This window comes from Struthio camelus, chromosome 10 (assembly GCF_040807025.1).
Source record: "Struthio camelus isolate bStrCam1 chromosome 10, bStrCam1.hap1, whole genome shotgun sequence".
Classification (NCBI taxonomy): domain Eukaryota; kingdom Metazoa; phylum Chordata; class Aves; order Struthioniformes; family Struthionidae; genus Struthio; species Struthio camelus.
Window position 1 is genome coordinate 2,809,517 of NC_090951.1, and position 23,916 is coordinate 2,833,432.

Below are 23,916 nucleotides of genomic sequence, written 5' to 3' on the forward strand. Positions count from 1 at the left end.
AGGAGAAGCCCCGGGGACGGTCACGCAGCCCCAGGACGGCTGGCAGACGCTGTGCCAAAACACCGCATGCTGCGCGCGAGGCTCACTGCCAGGCCGCTGAACAGACAGCAAGTCTCTAAGGTCAGCATTAGCCCAAGCACAGCACCTTGCAGGCTAAACCCAGGGGAGAGCCACTCAGCCTCCCGGGAGGGGGACGTACACTCCCTCTCTTCCAATTCCTTTCCTGGCACTGGCAAGCTATTAAATGAGGAATAAAATCTCAGTTCCAGGCAACCTCACGCTCATTAAAACCAACCAGCATCCCCCACAGAAACCCGCCCTGCCCAGGCAGCGGGGAGCCAGCGCTCACGGGTGGTTTTGAGCACGCTGCCGGGCACAGGGAGCCCCATTCTCTCTCCCAGTGCTCTCAGCTGCCCACGGCCACCAGCTCCCGCACCTGGGGAGCTCCGCGCCAGCCCTGCGGCCGACGGGGCTGCGCGGCGCGGGGAAAGCAAGGGCAATGCCCATGCCTTTAACACCTGCAGAGCCAGCACGTGTCAACAGCTGAGCCTGGCTGCTTCGATTCCTGCAGGCACCTGCTTCTAGGTTTGTTTCACAACTTGTTTTCCGGGTCTGTCCGTAACACGGAAGATTCCCTTCCCCAGCACGTCTGCGCTGCGCTGGCAAGTTTAGGGAACATCAGAGCAGCACCCAGAGCCCTTTGCACGCAGCACAAGCAGGGTGCCAGGGGCTCTTGCAAAGGCTTCTGCAAACCCTGGTGTCTGTATCACAGCTCCTGCCAAAGGCTACAACCAAGGCTATGATGGTCCTTCCAGGGCTTGCCGTGGACACGTATGAATTCATGCCCCGGACTGTACCGACCCCAACAACAGACCAGGATGCAAGAAGTGTAGACCCACATTTAGCTGTTCTATTCTGGGCTACAGGAAAGCAGGAGAAAAACAGCGCCTTTGCCTCCAGCCAGATTTACAGTGGCTGCTTTGGGACAGTGGAAGAAATCACCCAACAGCTAAAGAAAACTCTGATCATAATCCCATAACCCCCCTCAAAATGTGTTAATCGGGAGTCACACTGGAAGCTCAGCGGGAGGAGCGGGAGGGAAGCGGGAACACAGACTTTAAAGAATGTGGTTGTGTCTCAACAACAAAAAATGCTGGAGAGTTTAGAAGCTGAAGGTTAAGTTTCCACTGGAAAAAAGAGCGGAACAGCTCAGACACCGGAATGTATAGAAAGGCAGCGCTGGCAGCCCTCGCTGTATTGCTGCATATCCCAGGGCGTCAGGCGCTCTCTCAAAGTCCAAGCGCTTTGAGTCGTGGGAATAGGCGAGAATTAACTTCCAGTGATTATTGTTTAAAACCCAGGACTGAACTGTTGGTATTTAGGGTTGCAGAGAGAAGTTCAAAATGGGAGCAAAGTGCTTATTAAAATTCAAAAAACCCAAGAGGAGGCAAATCAAAAGCTCCCCAAGTGTAATAGGCAATGAGACCTCATCGTTTTGAAACCAGTCTCTTAAGTTTGGAGGCCTGGTCACAACTTAAGAGCAAGGGCCAGCAATACCATGAATGTGAGCAATCAGGAACATGCGATACTGAATGTAAAATTTGCTGATTTACTGGTCGTGGAGGTTGTGTTAAATCCTTCAGTTTCTTATTTAGTTTTTACATTAAAGGTGAGGCCAGACATGCACCCCTATCTGCATGCTACAGGCTTGCAGAGACCTTGGAGGTGAGTCTAAATGGTTTCCAATGACTAAAAGCTCCATCTGTTTGCAGCCTGAATAAGCCATGTTTTTTTATAGAACAAGTCTTTTCACAGAGAAGCAGCATAATCTGCCAACAATTTGTCCCTGTAGAAAGGGACCGGCTAAACAGAAGTCACCCCGAGCCATCCCTGTCACAATAACCTCCTTCATGAGCATCCTCCAGGCCAGAGGGCAGTGCTTCTCCCAAGACACATCGTGCGGCTGGGTCATCGGGCACGAAGGGGTTGTTCAAAGGCTGCTCTATACAATACAGTAACATTTTTCAGCGCATCTTGCATTGCTGAAATCACCAGGTACCATTTGGAACAAGCATAGCCTAGTGCAGAACGTAGATTTAATGTATAATGCATGAATCCTCAAGGATAAGCTAAACAGCGCTTTCATGAAGAAATGCATTATGCTACCGCTATTTAATACCGCTGCTGCATGTATTAAAGAGCTAGCTGAAGACAGCAAAAACCCTTCAGCTTTGAACCAAACGGCATCAAGACCTCAGCTGTAAACTTCATTTAGCCTCAGCCCGGCAGCGATTTAATATCTGGGTGTGAACCTCTCTGAGTAGTTTCAATTCTGGGTTGAGGCCAATCCCATCAGGAAAGGGGTTTGTAGAAAGCAGCCAGCATCTCAAGGGGATGCGGAAACCTGAGGAGAATGGCCAGTCATTCCAGGTTCCTCCCCTCAAGGGTAGCAGAAGCTGTTTGCAAGGAAGATGGAAACCACATACAGTGAAACACAGGTTTCAGACCCAACAGCTTTTCAAAATAGGAGCAGGACCAGTTTCCACCTCCAGACGCATGCTCTACTCATTTCCACGCGCTCGGCTATCTATCCTTACCACCACAGCAGCCTTCCGCTAGGGCTGCTAGAAGCATTTCACTGGAAGGTGGGATCTGTCAGCCCCAGGAGGGAAGCTGCCAGGAGTGCAAGGCTGTGTCTTCCTTGCCTCAAGCCCAAGTTACTCCTGGGGGGGATGAGGCTGGTAACATCACACTCGCAAGCAAAGTTCCCTTCCTCCCTCTCACTGTGATCCCCAGCACTCCAAAAGAATAAAACTTAACAAATGTAGGGCTAATTGAAAAAATTTATACCCAACTTGTTTCTTGATGGAAAACTAAGTTCTTAATAGATGAAAAATTAAATCGTTAAAATGTTATTATTACAAAATTGTCTGGAAACCTGGCCTAGGTGGGTTTTTTGTTTTGCTTTTTGTCCTCAGCCCAATCTCAAATATTTCACTTGAAAACCAAATTGTTCTTGTACATTACCCCATGGTATCTCATGGAAGTTAGCATCCTGTTGCCCTTTATCTCCATTTTACACATCAGTTTTCCCATCGCACAGCATGGACTTGGGCTTCTTCAAGCCATGCTCTGGCTCCCTTTACCAAGAAAGGCTGTGCTGACCCTCACGGCAGCCGCAGCCTCACTGCTGAATCCAGCTCGCAGAGGAGACGGGGCCTGCAAACAGCATCTCTCAAGGAGCCAGGCCACTGAAAATTTCCAGTTTTATGGAGGGGAGGAGATGGGAAAAAAAAAAAAAAGAAGAAGAAGAAGTTAAAGGACTGCTCAATTGTGAGTGAAGAGAGAGCTGTATCTGAAGCATTTCCTATTGTGGATGAGTTAGTGCTGGAAGACTGTGATGCAGCCACTACCTTTCTGCTGTAAAAGGATAAGCATCGTTAACCATCTCTTGAACTGTTAGCTCGTCAAATTGTCTGGATTTATTCTGCAGATGGAAGCCACTCTCATGCTATAAAACTGCTTTCTGCAGTCCCTTCAGCAGCTGTTACTGTGCGTGTCCACCCCGCACCTCGGTGCAAGCATACTCCACTCCATGGGCAATGAGCAGCTTCACCACTTATCAGTTGTAAAACCCTTTATGATCAGCAGCTGTAAGTGCACTTCCTCTGCAGCTGAACCACGTCCTTTCTTGGCCAAACTACTGCACGGGGAATAAGCACGTTCCTCCTCTGCCTTCCTCCACCTGTGCTGCTGCTTCTTCTCTCAGGATCCATTAAGTATAAAAATGGCTGCCTATATTCTCTGTTCTGTTCAGGTGAACGTTGTTTATGTAAACTAGTGGGCATCGCAAGCTGCCCTACCACGGCTGCAACACTGAAACTCAGGCCATGACAGCAGAGGATGGAAGTCATCTAATGCACCTTCCTTAATCCTGTCCCAGCCTTGAGTCTGGGTTGCTTCTCAAAGCTTCTCTTCACTTCCTAGGGAACTGAAATCCAAGTGGTGCCTTCATAAACAACCATCTCCTGTGACTTTGCAGGAGAAGCAAATTGCAGCGTGGAAGCAGTTCTCATGTTTGGGTAGCAGCAGTCAGACACAGAAATGTAGTTCAGAGAACTCCCTACAGCTCTGACCTGTCTCTCTCTGCCCAATGCGTGTTCCTGATCCATTTCTTTCCTCTCCTTGGGAGTCTATTCACCTCCACACCTAGTCCTCCTTTGCTTCCCCCACTTTTCTAGCACGTTTTTGTCCATTTCTTACTTCTTCCTAAGGCAATGTCTCACTACCATCAAACCCTTTGCTGTGTTTGCTGCTCCCTCTCTCCCCCACTGCACCCGCCTTGCCCTTGGCTGGAGCCCCATGGGGTACAGGGCTTGCCACCACCTGGCACCCACGCCTGCTGGTCCCTCAGCATGTTGAGAATAAAGAGGATTATTAGTCAAATCACCAAACCACATCAACCAGGATGCCTTACAGGAATCACATGGTCTTGTTCAGAAGAGCGAGCCATTACAGCTGGGGCTATTACTTTTGAAATGAACTTTTCTGTAACCCAGAAGTGAGCCAGTCAATATAAATACCTCCCCAGGGGCATGTCTGCAGGACGATGGCCCAGTTTTGCTTGAACACTTAATCCTCTTACAAGACATCTCCTCTCAAAGCTTCATTGCAGCAAGGTGATCTGCTTTCTTTCTTGACCACCTCTGTTAAACAACTGTGCTCTTCCTGAACTTTGCACTCCTTGCTGACTTCAACAATTTTGTGGGCGTGCAGAAAACGCAGAATAAGGACCCTGAATAATCACGCAGGAAAATACTGGTTCTGGAAGGCAGGGAATGACAGCTCTTCTCCAATCTTGCATTTGCAGACTAACTTATGAGATGTAGTTCTTATGGCGAAACCTTTCACCATATAGTAACGGTGTCGATTCTGCTTTTGGAAGAGCAACAAAATTCATAATTGCCAAGATTCCTAGTTCTTCAGCAAAATATGGCCAAGAGAAAGCCAGCTGTGACACCCCTACAAATATGCTCTATATGAATGCTGGAGGGCTGTATGGAAACTGGATAGCACACCTCTGGTATTTGCAGCGTATGCATTTTTTTCCGAGACTGAAGCCCATTTTCATGGGGTTATAAATCAGCTATAAAAAAAAAATTAGTTCTCAGCACAAAACATTGCCCAGTAGTAAATTTAAAAACATATATTTCAAATATCACTTTTTCTGTCACATTTCCACAGGTTCTACTCCTGCAATTTTGTCCCACACCTACCTGATTTTGCAGACCAGGACTGTACTCTGAATTTCAAATGAAATCTTGCAGAAAGTGGGCTCAGATTCAACAGTCTGGACTCAACCTATAGGAAAATAAAGAAGGGAATGACTGCCCTTGGCAGGTCAGCTGTAATCACGCTGCTAAACCCTGCCGAGTGTTTACATACCACAGAGATAGGTGTACTGTGTAAATACTTAGAAACAGCTATCTGTACAAGGATTAACTGAATTCCCCAACAATTTCAGTCTTTATGGAGAGCAGATATTCCAAAACTCTCAAGGGATCTGGGAGCACAGACTACGGCAAGTTAGTCGAGTCGGTGTTCCTCACCCTCTTAGACACTTTCCAATGACAGTTTTAGGAATCAGTACTGCATCTTGTCCTCTTTTTCTCTGCTCCGAGATAGTAAAGAGGGTCCCCAGCCATTTCTCTTTTGAAACAGATGGCAGCTTTGCATTCTTACAGTGCACTTTGTAGTGCAGTGATCTTTTCTACATACTACAGTATGAATTACTACATTACCCTTAAAGCATCCCAATCAGTCTAAGAAGTCTGTTTGTCCACATCTCTCTCCTGTAGAGGGAGATCTTTTGTGCTGCATTAGTTTTCAAGGTTTTTTTTCTTTTCTTTTTTTTTTTAAGGTCGTGCCTTTTATGAGGATAAACTTCAGTACTAGCATTCAACCCAACATTTTAACTCTTGGACAGGACTTCCTTCTCCATTCTACTTTTGCCCACACAGGCAGTATTTTTGCAATGTTAATAGCCATCACTTGCAGTTTGGGGAAATGGAGGCAGAGACAGGCACTGCCTAAGAACTTTTTCCCCATCGAGGTTTCCACGTGAGCAGCGCAGGCTATAAATCAGCATGCTCTACTTAGCAACCTAAAATAAAGATTTGCCATCCAGCCTCCACCGCTTGATGGCAAGTGATGCTAGGAGAGCGGCTGGGGCCAGCCACCTGCAAGAGGCTGCTGACAGGTACCCTAAAGCATGGTGACGGCTGCCTGGCTGGATCCAAAATTGGCTACGCACGTGCCAGGCATATCCCCAAGCACAGCACATCTGAGATCAGTAAGAGGAGTGCAGCCCCTGGCAAGGATCAGCAATGGGCAACTTCCAGCTGCAAACACTGGGTGAGCGCACCTACTTCACCAACTCGGAGAACTAGCAAATTCCTTCTTTCCATTTGGGCTTCAAATCACCATTGGTTTGCCACAGACGTCACTGTTGCTGCACCTTGCTTTGCCCTGCTGGCAGACAATGATTTTGTCCTTGGCTTTCTCGTGCCCTCCCCACCTCTCCAAAAATAGTCCTATTTTTTCCAGTTTAGATTTATTTTTAGCCATTACATTCCTTTCATCAAAGCATGCAGAAAACTTTCTTAAAGAGATTTATCTTCCTTTGGTGGCCCAACTGTGACCTCACACAGCCTGGTATAAATTGGGAATAAACTCCCTGAAATCCAAGAAGTACTAAATGGGTGTAAAACTACTGCAACTCGCCCCAGCAGGAAATGCTGCTATAAATTGTCCCAGTTTCATTCTTAACCTTACAGAGAAGAAACTAAGCTAAATGCTTTAATACTTGGAGGCTTATATGACTTTGGAAAATCTGGCAAAACTAAAGGAAAGGGCATTTTCAGTCAACCAGCTAGGTCTGATCGTCCATTAGGAAAATCAGTGGATGTAGTCGAAAAATACAGCGCGCTCCACAGCATGGTATGGTTTAGAGACAATGCTTCACACACAGGAAATATATTGCAACGTTTTTGTCTCTGATATTTGCACAACTTTATCTCGCAGGGAGAATGCCACAGATTTGTGTTAATTGCTTGACAGATAAGAGTCCTGGAATACTTCCATCTCTTCCATGTGAAAAAGCAAATAGCAAATAAAATATCCCCCTGCCCCTCGAGAACAGGCAACATTCACTCCTTTTGGTGGTGACCAAGGTGATTAGGTCCCCTGCAAAACTGTGACAACTCTGAGAGGTCACACCACGGCACAAACCCTGCTGCCCAAACGGCAATCAAAATGAGACTTTGTGCCAAGGCTTGACATCAGTCCTTTGCACTTGTGACATTCTTTTAAACTCCCGCTGAAGCGATGAATTTCATCTTGAAAGACTTTGAATACTTTGCAGGGTTGCTGCAAGGATGCAAGTCTGCAAGTCTGCAGTGCTGGGTTAGTTGCCTACTGGTCGCCCATTGGGCTAGGCTTCCCGAGGCAGGTTGCAGGGCCCAAATCTCAGCTCCCTCTGCCAGGGAGGAAGAAGGGAGCAGTAAAAGCTCGGCTACACATCTGAGCTTTACAGTTGCTCACCTACATCTTGCCCACAAGCAGTTGCAAGAATAAGAGCAAAGGCCCATTTTCAGAAGGTCATTTCTTCCTCACCATGAGCTCTGTGCAGTTTCTAAAGTCTACCAGCTCCACAAAGAGGAGAGGGATGCGCTGCAGGATCAGCTGCTAAGGAATTACCTGGGATGAAGGAGCAGCTGGTCCAAGAGAGGGAATAGACAGGGCTCCAGGCTGAGCATAAGGAAAGGCAGTAAAAGCTGCCATTTCTGCAGCTCCCAGCAGCACACTTCAAGGCATATGTGTGGGATGCCACCATCCGCAATACACTCATCTGGAGCAATAGCAGGAACAGATGTGAAGTGAAACTGTCATTGCTCCTAGGCCCCATGTTTGGTTCAAAGGCAGCAGCTTGCTCCTAAGATGGGACGGATTCGTAGGCAGAGCAAATATCTGTCAGCCTGCTGTGACAACAGCCAAAAAAAAGGGGGTGGAGAGTAGAAATTCAAATAAAACTCAATACCCAGAAAATGGGAAAGGTCAAACATTGCCACTGCAGCACCGTATTTCATTTCATTTTGGACACAGTGCAAGCCAGTCTTTAAGGAAAGAAGCAAATGCTGGTGTCATCAGATTTTTCTAACACCGCAGTTTGCAACCGGCAATAGCAGTCAGGCCGGCCCAGGCCCCTGTGCAGGCAACGGCCAGCCTTGCTGCACGGTGAGAGGCTGGCCAGGACGTCCCTTCCCAAGGCTGAGTCAACACAGGCACTCTTTGCAGACAGCATAAATATAACCCAAGTTTACAAATAAATGCATGTCTCTGGCGTGCCATGAAAAACTGGGAAAGTGGCTCGCGGAAAACTTCATCCCTCCTTCTGCCACTGGAGGTGGGGATGCCAGTCCCAGGGAAGATGCTGCCCACTAACGATTACATGCCTCTGTCCTGTCCTCGGCCATGCTCCCGTGGCCAGGACCTGGGGGCTCTCCTGTATCTGCTCCAAGGGTGTCTCTTGGGGATTTCTTGTCAAGGTAGAAGCAAACCCAGCACCTGCCAGAAATGTTTTGCACTGTGCAAGGAAGGTTTCCCTTGGATGAGCAATGGTAAAATTGAAAAGGAAGAACGACAAGGGAAAGCTGAGCTAGAGGAGGAGGAAAAGAGCCATTTTCAGTCCTGCCCAGGGGGCTCCATCAGGCTCAGCCTACGCCTATCTCAAAGCTCTGTTCTTTGTCTTCCCACCCTCCACTGCGCAGGGCCTTCTCCCTTTTCCTCACCACATCGCCAGTTTAAATGGTACGGGGAGATGACGCAGACGCCTTGGCTGCTGCGCCTTGCGCCCCTCTGCTTTTCAGCTCGGACCCGCTCTGCAGCATGACAAACTCGGGGCAAGGTTCCCCCTTTCCAGTGCTACATGTGGCCTCGAGAGGCGGCTGCCGAGCCGAGCCATCAGCAGTGGCAGCACAGAGATAAGACGCATCACTTGAGATGCAGGAGGTGTGCTGAGGTGGAGGAGGGGGGTCAGAAATTGATGTGGATTTCTTCCCGCTCCAGAGTCTGCAAAGGTGAGAAAACGGAACAAACAAACAAGCAGCAAAGAAAGAATCTCCGTGATCTAAGAATAAAATTAAGCTGGGAAAGATTTCAAATTTCAGTGTTTGCATCACCCCTTTCTCATCTGCCCTTGAAAAGAGAGAGATAGTGAAATACCTTTGAAATAAGAAAAAATATTTAAAATGTGATATAAATGCTGTTAGCATGGAGCAGTAGCATGAGATATTTTATCTCACTCACCAGGACAAAAGGTTCATTAATCATGTTGCACTATTTTATGCACCATATCTTATCTTCAGACTGCTCCCTATACTCTCTTTTACAGGACACCTGCGACCAGGAGTGACAGCAGTAAAATACTGATTAATATTATTATGTACTGATGTTCTTCATTGAAATTGCTCTACTACTTACAAAAGATATGAACACTGGCATTGCTTTGCCCCAAAACGCAGCCACATTCTGGGTGGGATCTGTCAGCCAGCACAGCATTTAGGAAAGAAAATGGAAAATCCTATAACAACAAGAAATAATATAAGGCCTTAAGGAAGGTGGAATGTAATGACAGATGTAGGAATCCAGACAGAAGAACGGTACAAAATCCCTTCTCTTTTGGGAAAGTGCTAACGTCTTTAGAGAACACAACCGGTATGAGACCCTAGCTCTTCATTAGATGCAAAAGAAAAGTGAATGTTTATTTGCCTATTTTATGGCTTAGCAGACGAGATTCCCCAATCATCAATTATTGTGTGCCTTTATATTTTTTACAGGATTTCTTGGCAGGAGTTTCAGTTCTCCGACATGTTAAATATGGGGTGTGTTTATGCCTGGGAAGGGAACGAGCTGATAAACGAAGCATGTAATAATCCAAGAAGAAGAAAGCCCAAATTCCTATTTCACATCAAATAACCATCAGCAAACGGATCAAAATAGAGCTTGATCCAAGTGGCAAAAGGCGACTTAGAGTTACATAAGGGCTGAAACGAAGGAGAGGCCAAACTCTGGACAAGCTTCTGATGAAACGGCTTAATTTCTATAACACCCTATCACTAATGATGTTTTAAACAATTTCCCTGCTGGAAAGCTGATCTGACATGTGGGAATTGATTCACTCTGAGGGGCTTAACTGTATCCTACAGCTGCAGAGCAGCATCACATGTGGCAGGTTCACAGGAAGCAGATCTGCGCTGCAGAGTCATCTCCGGCCACGGCCCTCCAAGCCCCGGCGGCAGCGAGTTACCGCAGCGTTGCACCGACCGAGGGCTACCATGCACCAGGATCAGAGCAGAGCAGAGGCTGAGACTAGGTCTGGGACCAGCATGTTCTGCAGGGAAACACCAGAAAGCAGCCGTAGGATTGAAGGAACAACAAGACGCCTTTGCAGTTCTGCAGTCTAGTCTAATTACTCCTGGACACCACGGGAGCAGTCGATGGCACAGACTGCTATTAGACTTGCACTGAGATCAGGGGCCATTCAGCTGGGCACCAGCCAAACACACCGCAGGAAAACGCACTTAGCAAGGACAGCTTAAAAGCAAGGCAGAGCAGGGGTGGAAAAGAGCAGGTGTGAGCCGGCAGGCGCGTGGCAGAGCTGGGAAATAAACACCAGATCTGCCGAGCCTCAACCGTGTGGGCTCAGGAGGGGAGTTCGAGAGAGGACACTGGTGACACGCACATGTTGCACCAGCACAGCCCGTCGTGGCTCTGCGGGAGATGCGCTCCCTGCCGTGGCAAGGCAGGGCCCACCGCCGTCACTGCCGCTCTGCCAGGATGACACAGAGCATTCGAATAATGCAAAAAGGGGCTTGCTGGAAAGGGAACCAGCAACATTTATGAAGTAATGACCTTCGAAGAGGTGGAGACTTATGAGTTATGAACCCGTCACTGTTCCCCCCCCACTTGCTCATGCATAAACTTACGCAATGATTTATTTGCATCCTGCACGAAAACAAATGGATGTTTTACATATTTATATCATAAGATAAACTGACATTTAAACTGATCAAAGACAGCGGCAGATCTGGAGGCGATTATGGCAAGTGTTTTCTTAACTGAGGTCAGGACGCACTTTGTGCGGGTGAGGCTGCGGATCTGCCGAGCACATGTCAGCCCACGGCGGAGGCCTGCAGACGGTGGCGCACACCGAGAGCCCCAGCTTGCCAAGAGCACCGACAGCTCGAGCAAAGCTGAACCTGGCCCTCTCTTTCAGGCCTTGAGAATTACAATATTGCCAAGGGGATAAATATTGTACTGTTAGCGCAATAAAATATAAAGTGAGTCCTTAGGGAGCCTAAAGCCTTTTGTCGCTAATGGAAACAGAGTGGCAACTCCATTCGACCGTTTCTGCAATCTGTCTCAGGACGTGCACAGAGGATTACAAGCGCCTGGGGACGATGATTTCATCAGGTCTCATCCATCAGCTGAGCTGTGGAGAGGGGCTGGACGCATCCTCTCGACCCACTGCAAATGGAGGGAAATACGGGGCAGCATCGTGCAAGCGGCGAGTTACTGCAACCGAGCCGACAGGCAGGAGCTTGTGAGCCCACAGTGACTTAATTGCTTGTAATCAGCTATTAAGTGGGATAGAATTTAAGGGTGCAAATAGTTAATTGCCAGTCAATTCTGAGAGGCCTGCAGACTTCTTTTGCTACTGGATAATGCTTCTGTGGTTTTGCTATCAAAATCCTTGTGAGGAGGGCTCTGATTTGAAAAGGTGCAGGCTATCTGCAGCGGTGGGAGACACACTCAGTTCTGCAGACCAGCCCATCAGTACATTAAAGGCTGCCCAGGAAGCTGCTTCCTCTTTGGCATCTCAGGTTACACACTCAACCACACTGTTGGGCAGGTGCCCTGGTGGGAACGGGCAAAGGATAAAATAGCAGCGAGAGCTGGATTTCACACTGCCACATGCAAAGTCTTACAGTGGTTGGGCAGAGGCTGCAAGATACGGGGCTGACCGGCCTGGCCCAGCCTGGCAGTACAGAAACGCTACTCCACACCCAGCACGTTGTGCGTCTCCTGAGGAACGCAAGCAGGGGAAATTGCAGCAGCACTGCTGCAGTGATGGGCACGGTGCATTCTTTGCTAGTTAACAGTCATCACAGTGTGTTTTATTTCCATCTACTCCGTTGGAAAAAGCAACTTCCCACTCTCCTGTCGGAGCCTGTGGCCCTGCAGTGCGCTGCCTCCCAGAGTCCTAAGCTGGAAGAGCCAAGCTCTCCGTGCTGGTACCAGGCAGTCAGGAAACTTGCCTTCTCTTACAGCTTGTGCACATTTTCCAGCCTTGAGAGCAATGCTCTGACCTGCCACCCTTTTCACCCAGCCAAAATGACTCCGCAGGCCCAGGCCGAGAAGACAAGGCCAATTTGGATCTGCAGTTCCTCCAAGAGGCCGAGCTGCTCTGGGATTTCATTCCCAGAGACATCTGGTTCCCTGCTGGCCTGTGTGCAGAACCTGATGGGTACGGGACAATGCAGGACTGTGAACAAGCTGCTGCAACGGGAACATTTCTTTTTCCTTTTAATGTGATGTCGAAACTAAAACAATACAGTTATCTTCCACCGATTTCCCACCCCAGCTCCTGGGAACTAATTGCCCTTGCCCTCTCACCTTTTCCCACCTCAGTTACAGCAGTGAGGGTGGTTCCTGCAGCTTGTGTCTGTCCACACGGGGCTCATGACACTTCCCAAGCTGTGACATCCAAGTGCGCACATCTCTACTCAAGCACACGTGCACATGCATATGTCAAGGGACTCCCTGTCCCCTTCCCTCACTCCCCCCAGCAGGGTGAGCACCATCGGGTGGGATGGTGACACACTCACGGAGCCCTCAGAGAGCTGTTTGTTCAGCTGATTTCAGCTGTGTGAACACGTTGGAGCAATCTGTTTCTCCGAGCATGGAAGGGTCAGTGCAATTGCCTGTTTGCATAGTCCTTTTACCTGAAGAAAGTAATTATTTAGTCTATAAAGGGATTTTGAAACAAAGTATGCAAAAGAAATAAGACTTTTGTAGCCAAATTCCTGCCTAATACATAAAAAAGCAGAGACTTCAAACAGCATCTTTCAGAAACTTTGCAGCAGATAAATAAAAAGATATGCTTTTAAAGAGCCCAGTAGAGCTGCCACACAGCATTTCACAGCGTTTATCAGGAAATCTCATGTTTCACCCCACTCTGCTTGGTTCCACTGTGGGGAATTGGACACTTGGTGGGTATAAGTGGGGCCGGAAGGATGTAAGGATGCTGTACTCCCCCCCACTCCCACCAACTTACACACCTCTCTGTTTAAACATCTGCCTCTCTCCTGTATTTCCTCATACGGTGTTGCACAGGTTGTTTCTTTTATGGAGAGAAAGTGAGTTAGTTAAGCAGGTCCCTAACCCCTGCTGAGTTTTGGAACCGGGACCATGAACCACGACGCCCTAAACAGAGTTGCGCCAAGGCGCGTCCAGGCAGGGTGGCTCTGGAGCCCGTTTTTCCAAGCAGTGCTCTTAAACAGCTTTAAGTGCATTTTGTGCTAGTGGACAGGGTGCATCCAGACTGGATGCAGCCACGATTAGGGAACAAAGCTGTCACAGCAGCCACCTGAGATGACACGGGGCACGTTCCTGACGTGGGAGAGCTAATGGGGGAGCAACAGCCCTCTAAGCCACCATGGTAAATCTCCTCCCGTATCCTGATAGCTCTGAAGATGAAAGCTCCCTGTCTTCACACAAGATGAAGCATGGGCAAAAGAAGATACGTTCCCCTGGGCAGCAAAACCTTAGTGTTGGCTGTATCTGTTCATACTCTGGAGCAGTTTGGGCTCTTTAGCTGCTCGAGCCCATCTCTCCACCGCTCCCTGTACTGCGGGAAGCCCCACCACAGATGAGTGCTGGGGTCTGACTCCTCCGCACACACGTTCCTTGACCTCTTTGCACAGGCTTTCGGCGTGGATGCTGATTAACGCCGACTGTTTCGGTGTGGTTTTGCGAGATAGACACAAGCCCTGCCTGAACTGGGTGGGAGCCAGCACACAAAGTTCCTCGTAAGCCAGAGAAAAACCTTTGCAGGATCTACCCGTGCATTTATCAGCTGAACGTGTAGCACCGTCTGCGTGTAGCCACTCACACAGAAACATCACTCTGTCATGATCAAATGAGGACGAAAATAAACAAACGACCTAGAAGCAAAGGGTCCCACGTACGTCTTCCCAAACTGGCCCAGTTCCCCTTTAATGCAGACTTGTTCCCTTCAGGCTCCGTGTTCTAGGCAAGTCTGGGCTCACCAGACAGTCCCAATTTTTCCATCCACATCCCCCAAAACCTCCGCAAAGCCCTCGGAGAAGGACAGATTTCATCATTCTTATCTTAGCTTTGTAGACAACATTTATCTTCTCTGACAGAAATCAACTTGGTTAGCAAGCAAGAAGACAAATTAAAAGGCCAGGAGCCCCAGGAGGGCCTGGCTTGTTTGAGCTGGCGCATTCGAGGGGTGAAGTGCAAGAGATCAGCATTTGTTTCCAGTTCGTCCCCCTGCATGTGGCGCGCTGAGACCGTTCAACTCACCGATGCTAGTGGAAGACCCCTGCAGCAGGGCCAAGCCATACACACTAGCACATGCTGTCTGCACGGCCCAGGCCGCGGCTCGTCCCTCCGCCAGGCTGCCCTGCCGGAGCCCTCCCCGCACCGCTGTGGCTCTCCCGTGACCACATCTCCGTTGGCTCTCGCGCCGGCTGGGCTGCAGCACAGCGATGAAATAATATTTGGACATGCCAAACATTAACAGCACGGGTTCACTCGCAGTAGTGCTGCGGGCCGGCAGGTCTCACAGCGGTTTAGGAAGGAGATGAAATCCCATTTGCTCTGTTTCATGGGTGGAGGAATCATTCACAGTGAGATTTTTGGCCTGGTAGGTTGTTCTGGATTGGATCCTTTGCCATACAACATCCTGGCATGCCTGCATGGACACATCTCACCTTGCACGGCCTGGCCTGTGCACCTCTCTACAGTTCCCTGGGTAAGCCCTGTGCCGTCACCCTGAGGCAATCCCTGACTGAGCTCTGCCTCTGGCTTCTGCTGCTCAAGGTGCCACAGGGATTGTGGAGCAGGTCCCATGGCCTCAGGCCCACCGGACACAGAGAGGAAAGAGGGGACTTGAGGAAAGCTAGAGGGAACTTCTGGGCTGCCAGAATCGGCCACAAGCTGAGCAGCAAGTGCTACAACCAAATCCCATCCTGGGTGTCATGAGGCCCAGCTGTGCCCATCTATGGAAGAATCCTCCCGTCTGCGGAAGAAGTTTTGCAGCAGCTCCAGGAATAACAAGAGAATCAAAGCAAATTCCCGGCCTGAGCTGGAGATCCTGGCTTTGCAGACTAAGCTCATTTCTCTAGAAGACACTGTCCTCTGGTGTCCTGCACAGGATGGATACTGAGCGGAGTGGAAACAAGCACTGGCCTATAAAGATAGGAGACGATTGAAGCCCTCCCCATATGCTGTGCGTTGGTAACAACTGTGGTTCCGTCAAATATCTCTTCTTGGTTTACCCTGAGTCTAAGCTGTTTCCTTCAGCATGAACATATTCAACACCCAGTTCAGCAAAGGAGCCCATTGCAAACTCTGTGATGTGCCAGAGATCTCCAGCCAGGCAAAGTAGCCCGAGCTCAAAAAACAGTGTGTCCTGCCATGGAGAGGGTGTCTCCACGACCTTACTCTATCAAAGTTTCCAGGTTTTGTTTGCTTAAACTCTTATTTCCTTCTTTATGGTTCCCTCGAGCTGACATACTCAGCACAGACTCTGCTCCAGAAGTGACCCATCACAGAGCTCAAATGGCCAGACAGACTCTGCAGAGGCCAAGCCACAGTGCAGTCCAGTTGGCTATGTGCAAAACAGGTCCAAGGGGGTGGTGAAACCAATTCACAGGGAAACAACCAAGAAGGCTGCTCAGGTTGTAAAAAGTCCCTCGGGAAAAGTTTCCAGGCACGTGATTGCATGCAGAGGAAGTGCCAGCGAACGCAGCCAGATGAGGAGTGGAGGAGCCCGGGGCCTGGTTTATCCCAATAGCAGGTGCACCGATATGGCCTGCACTCCCTGCCAGCACCGAGAGCTGCATAGCATCTGGAGATTTGGCGCACGTATCCCAGCAGCACCAACGTGCCTCTGCATTAGACTGAGTTAAGCTTCCAGATCCAGGCACCCTGTCCTTCCAGCAAGAGAGCTGCTCCCTGCCTAATGGAGAAAATCTTTATTTTTCCCTGCAATTAACTGAACATGCAGAGGACTGATCCAAGACATCAGTTCACTCCGAGGGGGTTTCTTAACACGCCCGTCACCACGGTACAGTGGCTGCATTTCAAGCGGCACAAGCATTCTGCTTACAGACACTTTGGCTGGTGGATTTTGGCATCAGTTTTCCAAAGACCTGAAGAGGAGCACGGACCAAACACTCGTGAGTTGCAATGGCAATTAAGTGCACAAATGCCTCAAGCTCCATGGAAAATCCCAGCCCTCCTTACAAAGAGGCAATTCCTCCCCGTTGTGAGTTTCTGCACATCTGCCTAGCTTGAATCTAATGATGCTCCCAAGTTCATCAGAGAACCTCCAGCACTCAAGGAAGAGTTCATTCTCCATCATCCTTTGAAGACAATCATCACTAGCCACTAGCCACTAGCTGTAGAAGCTGAGATACAACATTGTCCGCAAGCAGTCTCTTACGTGGGGGCAGTTACCATTGCAGTTTAAGGGCTAGCCTTTAAACTTTTCAGTAGCCAACTCCAGGCATTAGGAGTTCAGCACCTCTGAAAATCAAGTTAGTTAGTGCCTGACTTAACTCCCTAAATTAGAATTTGTTTTTTAAAGAGGTGATGATAAATAACACGCCCAAAGCAATGCATTGAATCCATAGCAGAGTCCAGACTAGACTCTCCATAGCAGAGTCCAGACTAGACTCTAGCTCTTCTAGTTTTTGTTCTTCTCCCTGATCCCACAGCCAGCCCCCGTCTTCTTCCTGTGTTTGGTGCTTTACACACTGTTGCAGCAAGAAGTCGAAGGCTGACACTCCACCAGCACAGACAAGCTCAGCTCAGCAGGGTTCAGCGTGCTCCCTTCCTACCACCCCTGCTCCACAATCCCAGAAAGACCCTCATGCCAACAGGCCACATCGTAGTTCCTGACTTTAATCTCCCAATGCAAATTCCTTTGAGTCAGCCAGCAGTTTGATTTCCACAGGGGTTTCTGCAGATAAATCTGCATAGAGGGCAGCAATTAGCTGCTTCGCTGAAATAAGCACTGAACAAGACCAAACAGCCCTATATAAAAGGATGCGACTGCCATCCTCTATTGCATAAGACTGACTAAAAGAAGGAACGAGCTCAGAAGCAAAAAGTGCCTGCAGTCACACATGAGGTGAGGCCTGTGGCTGGGGCACAGGGACCCCCCTGAAGAACCAGAGGTCTCTTCCCTTGATCTTGCAAAGAGATGGGTAAGTCATTGGGCAGGCAAGGCTAACTATGTCCTATCAAATGAGAAAAAAGGGAGACACTGGAACTAGTCCTGAGCATTATTAGATGGCACTAAGGCAGCTCCCCAGAGTCCAGCAGGAAATGGAGACTGAGGTTCGGCATCTGCTGCCAGCACTGCAGGGCACGAGAGGGTTGTATGGACTCTGTCAAGGCCTGCCATGGGTGAGGATGCAGATTTGGTGCTTTTGGAGTTAATGCTGTGCACGGGTTGGAGGAGCTGTGTTCTCCACGGTGCATATGTGGTACTTGCTGCGAGTCCACACAAGAAGGCTGCTCAGCCAGCAGGAGCCCAGCATCAGCCCTCTGCAGGGAGGTCCTCAGGGCACGTGGAGAGCAAGGCAGCACGCTCCACCCTTGCCAGGCGCTTCATGCACGCTCAGTACAGCTGTGAGGGGATTTCTGCAGCGCTTTGGGCAAACCCCCAGAAAACGTCTTAGCTAACCCATGCCAGGGATAACCTCGGGGGTTAAGGTGGCAGAGCTCAGAGAGTAAGGGGGCTCACAAGGACGTGGGGGACACTATCACGGGGAGGTTAAGAGAGAGTGAGTTTATATGGGAGCAGTTCTGCCCCTTCCCTGTCTTTGCCTTTCTTTTTAGCTCATCCCTTCCCAGTTCCTTCCTCCAAAGACTTCCCCCGTTGCCCCCTTGACCTGTCTTTGATGGCAGCCACATCACTGGAGGGCATTTGCCTGCTGTTAGCAGGGAAGAACGGAGCAGGTTTGCCAGGATGCCCTGTGGCTCCCAATACAGAGCTGTAATTACAACTCACTTGCCCAGCTGGATGCAGGCCACAGAGTTCTTGAGCGCTCCTGGGAAGAGCGGCCCTGCTGTGTTTAATGTGGAGCTGCCATTAATTTTAATGCTGTTTTTCAGAAATTCCCACTGATGATGGGAACAAAACCCACATCCTCTCATGGCAAAAGCTCCGTCCATTAGAGCAGCAGGAAATGATGATGCACACTTTAAGGAACAGAGGCCCTGTTTACATAAAGGCCAGGGAACAACAGAGAGAGAGAGGAATAATCATTACAGGGTTGGAGAAGAGGCTTCAGAGTGTGTGCATTGGGACCATGATATTGCTCAGAAATGGTGAAGCAGAGTGGGATACAGCTTCCCTGCAGGTAGGGACCAGGCTGTCCTTCCCACTCACCACTCTCTAACGTTTTTTTAGGTCTACTTGGAGGCAAAAAGTGAAGTGACACTTCAGACCTGTTCATATCTCTTAGAAAGATTTCTGCCCATGTCCAAGAGCCAAAGCAAGCAGAATCTGAGTGTACTCTACTGGTCTGACCTGAAAGTAAATACCACTTTGTCTATAAACTACAACAAACTGCATCTTTAAAAAATGAATCCCAATGCAAAGTCCAAACAACTGCATCATCAACAACCTCCATCCCTGCTCCTCATTCAGTCTCACACAGTCCGTCTCCCCCAGACCCTGTACACCAACCCATAGCTCCCTGCACAGCCATACGGGTCCCCACAGAGCCCGGCATTTCTGCGATGCTGCTGCTTCTCCCTCTCTCACTCCCCATCTGCTTGCCAGGCTCATCCACTCTTCCTCCAGGGCTCAGGGGTGGAGGTATCAGAAGGTGGCACCTACAACACTGCTGCCCCTGTGATGCCCACACTTAGGTGTTTTCTGAGCTGGTCCCAACCTTCCTCCCTCTCACATATGCTCTCAGCAGCCTGTTCCCAACTGCTCAGCAGGGCCAGTTTCATCATCAACAGTTTTTTGCACCCAGCACCGGTACCCTTGCATTTCCAGGCTAGGCCAAGCCTAATTCTGCAGCAAACTATTCCCAACCTCTTTGAAGTGTAGTTCAGCCTTGTGCAGAGAAAAGGAGAACAAACTGCGTATGCAGATCTTCCCATCACCTGGTTCTGACAGAGATGCCAAGGCTGGGGAGTGGGGACTGTCTCGCTAACAGATGGGGAGGACACTGCTTCGCTTTTGCTTTTTAAGGGCTTTTTTAATGTTGTTTTAAATTTTGGTTTGTTTATCCATCTGTTAGTAATTCTGCTGAGGTTTGGGTGTTTTATCGTTAATGAGGGATTGTTTTATGTACCCCGAGCTATTATGAGTGGGAGAAAGGGTGGGGGTTCTTGGAAGCTATTGCTATGGGCAGCTGCGTAAAGCAGATTTCCTGTAAGGCCCTTTAAGCTTTGAGAGAGTGTCACAGCGCTGAGGTCTTTTGAGGGGCCTTGCTCTGCACAGCTACTGTCCCCATTTTCCTTCCTTATAAAGTGAAAGAGGCTTGCAGCTGGGAGACTCCTCTCCCAGGTCAACACCTCGCATCTGTACTTCTCACACTGGCCTATTTATCCCATTGCCACCTGGCTGGGGATGCCTTCAGATCTTCCTTTTCCAATCTCTAGCAAATACAGTGCGTCAGGTTTGTTATATACCTCAAAATCACTACACAGTAAAAGTGAAGAATTCATTAACTTCACTGCAATACAGAGATTAATAAAATTATTACTGTGTTTCAAGACAGATTGACATGAACCAAAAAAAGTCTTCAGGGATCACACATTACTTCCCATTGGCTTCTCCATCTGTGTCCTACCCAGCTGAAAAACTGTGTAGTAGCTCCCAAGAGCTCTCATAGGGATTACTGGACCATAGCTAAGGCCTTATCCTGGGTGTTGTGTTATCACAGCCTGTCTTCCTCTATCCAATTTCTCACCATGGGTCCCTTCTAGATTCAAATCTCCCTGCCCCTGGTTTCCTCTACTTCATAAGCCTGATACTGAATCAAGATATCAGCTTCTAACAATTTGCTGAAGGACTAATTCCTCTCTCTGCCTCACTATAAAAATGCTGATGCCCCTTGGTCATGACCAGACTGAGTCATCTTCTGGCCAGACATAAGCAAAACTCTGCTGAGTGGGCAGGCAAAGCCTAAGGACCAGCTTGGTCCTTAATTTGACTACAAGCAAATCATTCATCCACTGGGAATGAAGTGTCCGCAGCAAACTGAGGGGAAAAGGTTCCAGCTTTAGTACACAGCATTTATGCACTGAAAACTGTCCTTCCTACGCATGCATATACTTTACTTAGCTGTGACCACTGCCCTTTATACAGCCGTGTAAGATACAATGACCTTGGCTCACTACTTGCTCAGGAGAGAGGCTAGACATGGCGCTAATGCAGGAGCTATGGGTTGAATAACCTTTGATGTGGGATGTCTGAGGTTGGGTGCCTCTTGTGTATTTTGTTGTTCTAACACCAAAGAAAATGCTGGAATATAACTCTCTGGGAGCAAATCTCTCTAGACCTTGGGGTGGGAGAGAGGGGAAGACATGATTTCACCCTTCACCCACAGCGCTGTCTGTGACGGCTCCATCCTCACGCGCCCAGTTCACTTGCACAGGCTCTGATAGCTATCAAAAAGGTACAAAGTGAGCTTCCAAGAACAGGTTATATGAGAAAGTGGGATACTAGAGGAGTAGGATGGTGCCTTCCTCCCTTCAGGCACATCAGGAGGACTTAAAAGTAGAAGAAGCATGTGCAAAGGACTCACTGTGGTACGTGTCCGCAGGGGGGATTCAGATCCTGTGCTCAGTTCCTGCATCCAAAACAGACTCTCACTTATGGGTTCAGGGCAACATGGGTGAAAGCAATACATTTCATAAAACTAAAATAGAGTATAAAAAATGGAAAAATGGGTAAAAGCCTTAGTAATGCCGTTGCAGAGTTGGAGAGACTCTCCATGCACATTTCAAAGAGGGAATACTAAACTGTCTTCATTTTAGCCTCCAGGTCTGTAGAAACAGGGCATCTGGGTATACCAGAGAGTTATTACAGGAACAGACTTAAGTTATAAATAGTAGCAGAAGCAGAGAGAAATTAAGAGGTGCAGGCAAAGAACAGGCATGTTTTCAGCGGAGATCTGGAAGGAGATATGGAGATAAAGGCAGTCACTGTTCGAGATGGCAGGAGCAGCAAAGAAGAAACACTGGCAAGTGAAATCCTTGGTGCTGCACCAAGCTAAGCATGCGGTCACCTGCTGTTTAGTTCTTTTTTGGGGTTGGCTGAGTTTTTTCCACCAGGAATTAACAGGTCAAAAGTAGAAGCCAGGGCAATGCAGCAGGGAAGTGGCTCTTTGCCCCAAAAGCAGGAAGGAGATAGAGCTAAGGAACCTCTCTGCAGCCCAAAGCAAAAACCACAGCACTGCAGAGCAGCCTGAACCCCCTTACCTTCCTGTAATAAATGCTACTGTTGTGACACAGCCCATATGTCAAGCCAGTTGATCAGCGTCAAGACAAGTCAGGGTTAAGGCTCTGGTCAAAGAATGGGGCAGACTATTGCAAGATATCATACCACTAGCAGCTGTAACCACTGCAGACAGGCTTGTCTCTAAATATGCAGCCCCGAAGGAGAGGAGCTGGGGAGATGGAGAATGTTTCATCCATCCCAAACTCATGCAAAACCTTCGCAGCAGCCCGAGATTTGTCCTCCGGGAGGTTCTTGGCAGAATGTCGGCAAATACTCTCTTGATTTTGTTTCACACCTTATGGGTAGTAATTGTGAGTAGAAGCCAAGACATGCTCTAGATGTTCTGGAGACAGTTTTCATGGTTTTTCTGGGGTGTTGAAAGAAACCCTCCATTCTCCATGCCTCTAGGAGCTCAAGAAATACAACGGGGTGCTGTGGGATCTCTGGAGCTGATTAAATCAAAGCACCGAGCCCGTGCAGTTGGAGAAAGCTTGCCGAGCTTTATCGATTATGTCAGCATAGCTCAGCATCAGCTCAGCAATCTTTCCTTGACCTGCTCTGAATGCTGCAGCACCCTCAGGGTCAGGCTCTGGTCATCAACAATCCCAGGGCAGAAACGCAACTGTTGTGCCCAGGTGCCAAGCCCCATCGTGCCGTCACTGTAAGGGAAGGGAGTGAGAAACTGCCCCAGTGCAACCTGGGCAGTGGTGAAAGGGTGATGGATGCTGTTCTCTGGGGGCAGCTGGAGGCCATGCACATCATGGGCATGATCCAGTGCTTGCGTGGGTTAGTGGAAAGACTCACACTGACTTTGAAGGCTTTGGATTACTCCCTTGGGCCCAGAAATTTCTATGGGAGGTCAGCACCTGGGTATTTTTATGAAACTGGCCTCAGTGACCCACCAAAGTGAGGTTTACGTCACAGCCTGGTTTTGACCCTTGTCTTCGGAGCTTCAGTCCCTTCCCAGGCAGCTATTCTGCCTTACACAGAATAGGAACGTGTGTGGAATACAAAGCTGTTTCACAAACTGAATCCATCTGTTGGGTGTCCCACTGCACCCCATTTTATCAAGTAAATCTTACCCAAATTTCTAGTCACACTGAGCAAACAGCTTTCCAGACAGCATCAGAGAGGGGGAGAGATGCAGAAACATTAGATGGACACAGTGCATGAACTGCACGCTTCCCTTGCTTTGCTCATAGACCTTCCCTATCTGCCAGCTGTTGAGGACTGTTGTACATGAATGGGGCAACTACAGAGGAATCTCCAAGCCTTTGCAACCAAGAGCAAGCAATGTGAAAAGGAAAAAACAAAAACTAATAAAACTCCCTTTTGTTCTGCTTGGACGAGCTGAGGGGGGTTGATATAAAAAGCACAGAGAATTGAAACAGAGAGAGAACGCTCACTTGCCTGCCAGTTGTGTTGTTTAAATCCAGATCGCTCAAGTAAGAAAACAAAATCCAAAGCCAAGACCATCCCTGCGAGTAGCTCCATGTTCACATCCTCATTTGCATTTTTCCAAAAGATCATTCACTTCACACTATTTCGTTGCAATACCCAAAAACTGCAAGAGCCATGTTTGCTCAAACCCACCCATAGGAGTCATTCTGACTCACCGCTGGCCACAGCTCGCCCACCCCAGACACCAGGTGCCGCGTCCTACCCTGAGCCCTTGTACGGCTGCCAGTGAGAGCAAGGCAGAAACTCTCCAGCTTCCTCCATGGCTTCTTGCTGATTGTTATTAACGATTTTTAATCTGATGCTAAAGAGGTGAGGCTGCCAGTGCTGCATGTAACAGCTGTCTCTGATTAACTCTGCCTCACAGAGTCATTTGCGTTGGAGAGCCCACAGCCAACTATAAACTCCCTTTGGAAGCCTTGGTCCCATTGTGTGAAACAAGAGAGAAAAAAAAAAAAAGTAGAAATCTCAGGAGGAGATTAATTTATCATCTGATTCTTGCTAACGTGTGTCCACAGGATGAACCCCTGTCACAAGACAGCAGAAAAACCAGCCTCTGTAAAAGCCAATCTGGAGATTTCCCCAATCCCTGAGGAAAACAAATATCTGCTAAT

At 48.7% G+C, this 23,916-nt stretch overlaps 1 protein-coding gene across 6 annotated transcripts in view; it reads right to left on the reverse strand.

Annotated features, from left to right (window-relative positions):
- The window catches only part of ZNF469 (zinc finger protein 469), a 281,089-nt gene that overhangs the window by 235,742 nt on the left and 21,431 nt on the right, over nucleotides 1–23,916 (reverse strand). For 5 of the 6 annotated variants that reach the window (XM_068955998.1, XM_068955994.1, XM_068955996.1 and 2 more), the window contains exon 4: nucleotides 5,277–5,361. The gene's annotated coding sequence lies outside the window, so the exon portion shown is untranslated. Of the gene's footprint in view, nucleotides 1–5,276; nucleotides 5,362–21,149; nucleotides 21,195–23,916 lie in introns of all 6 variants that reach the window. The other variant, XM_068955993.1, reaches the window with a different exon arrangement.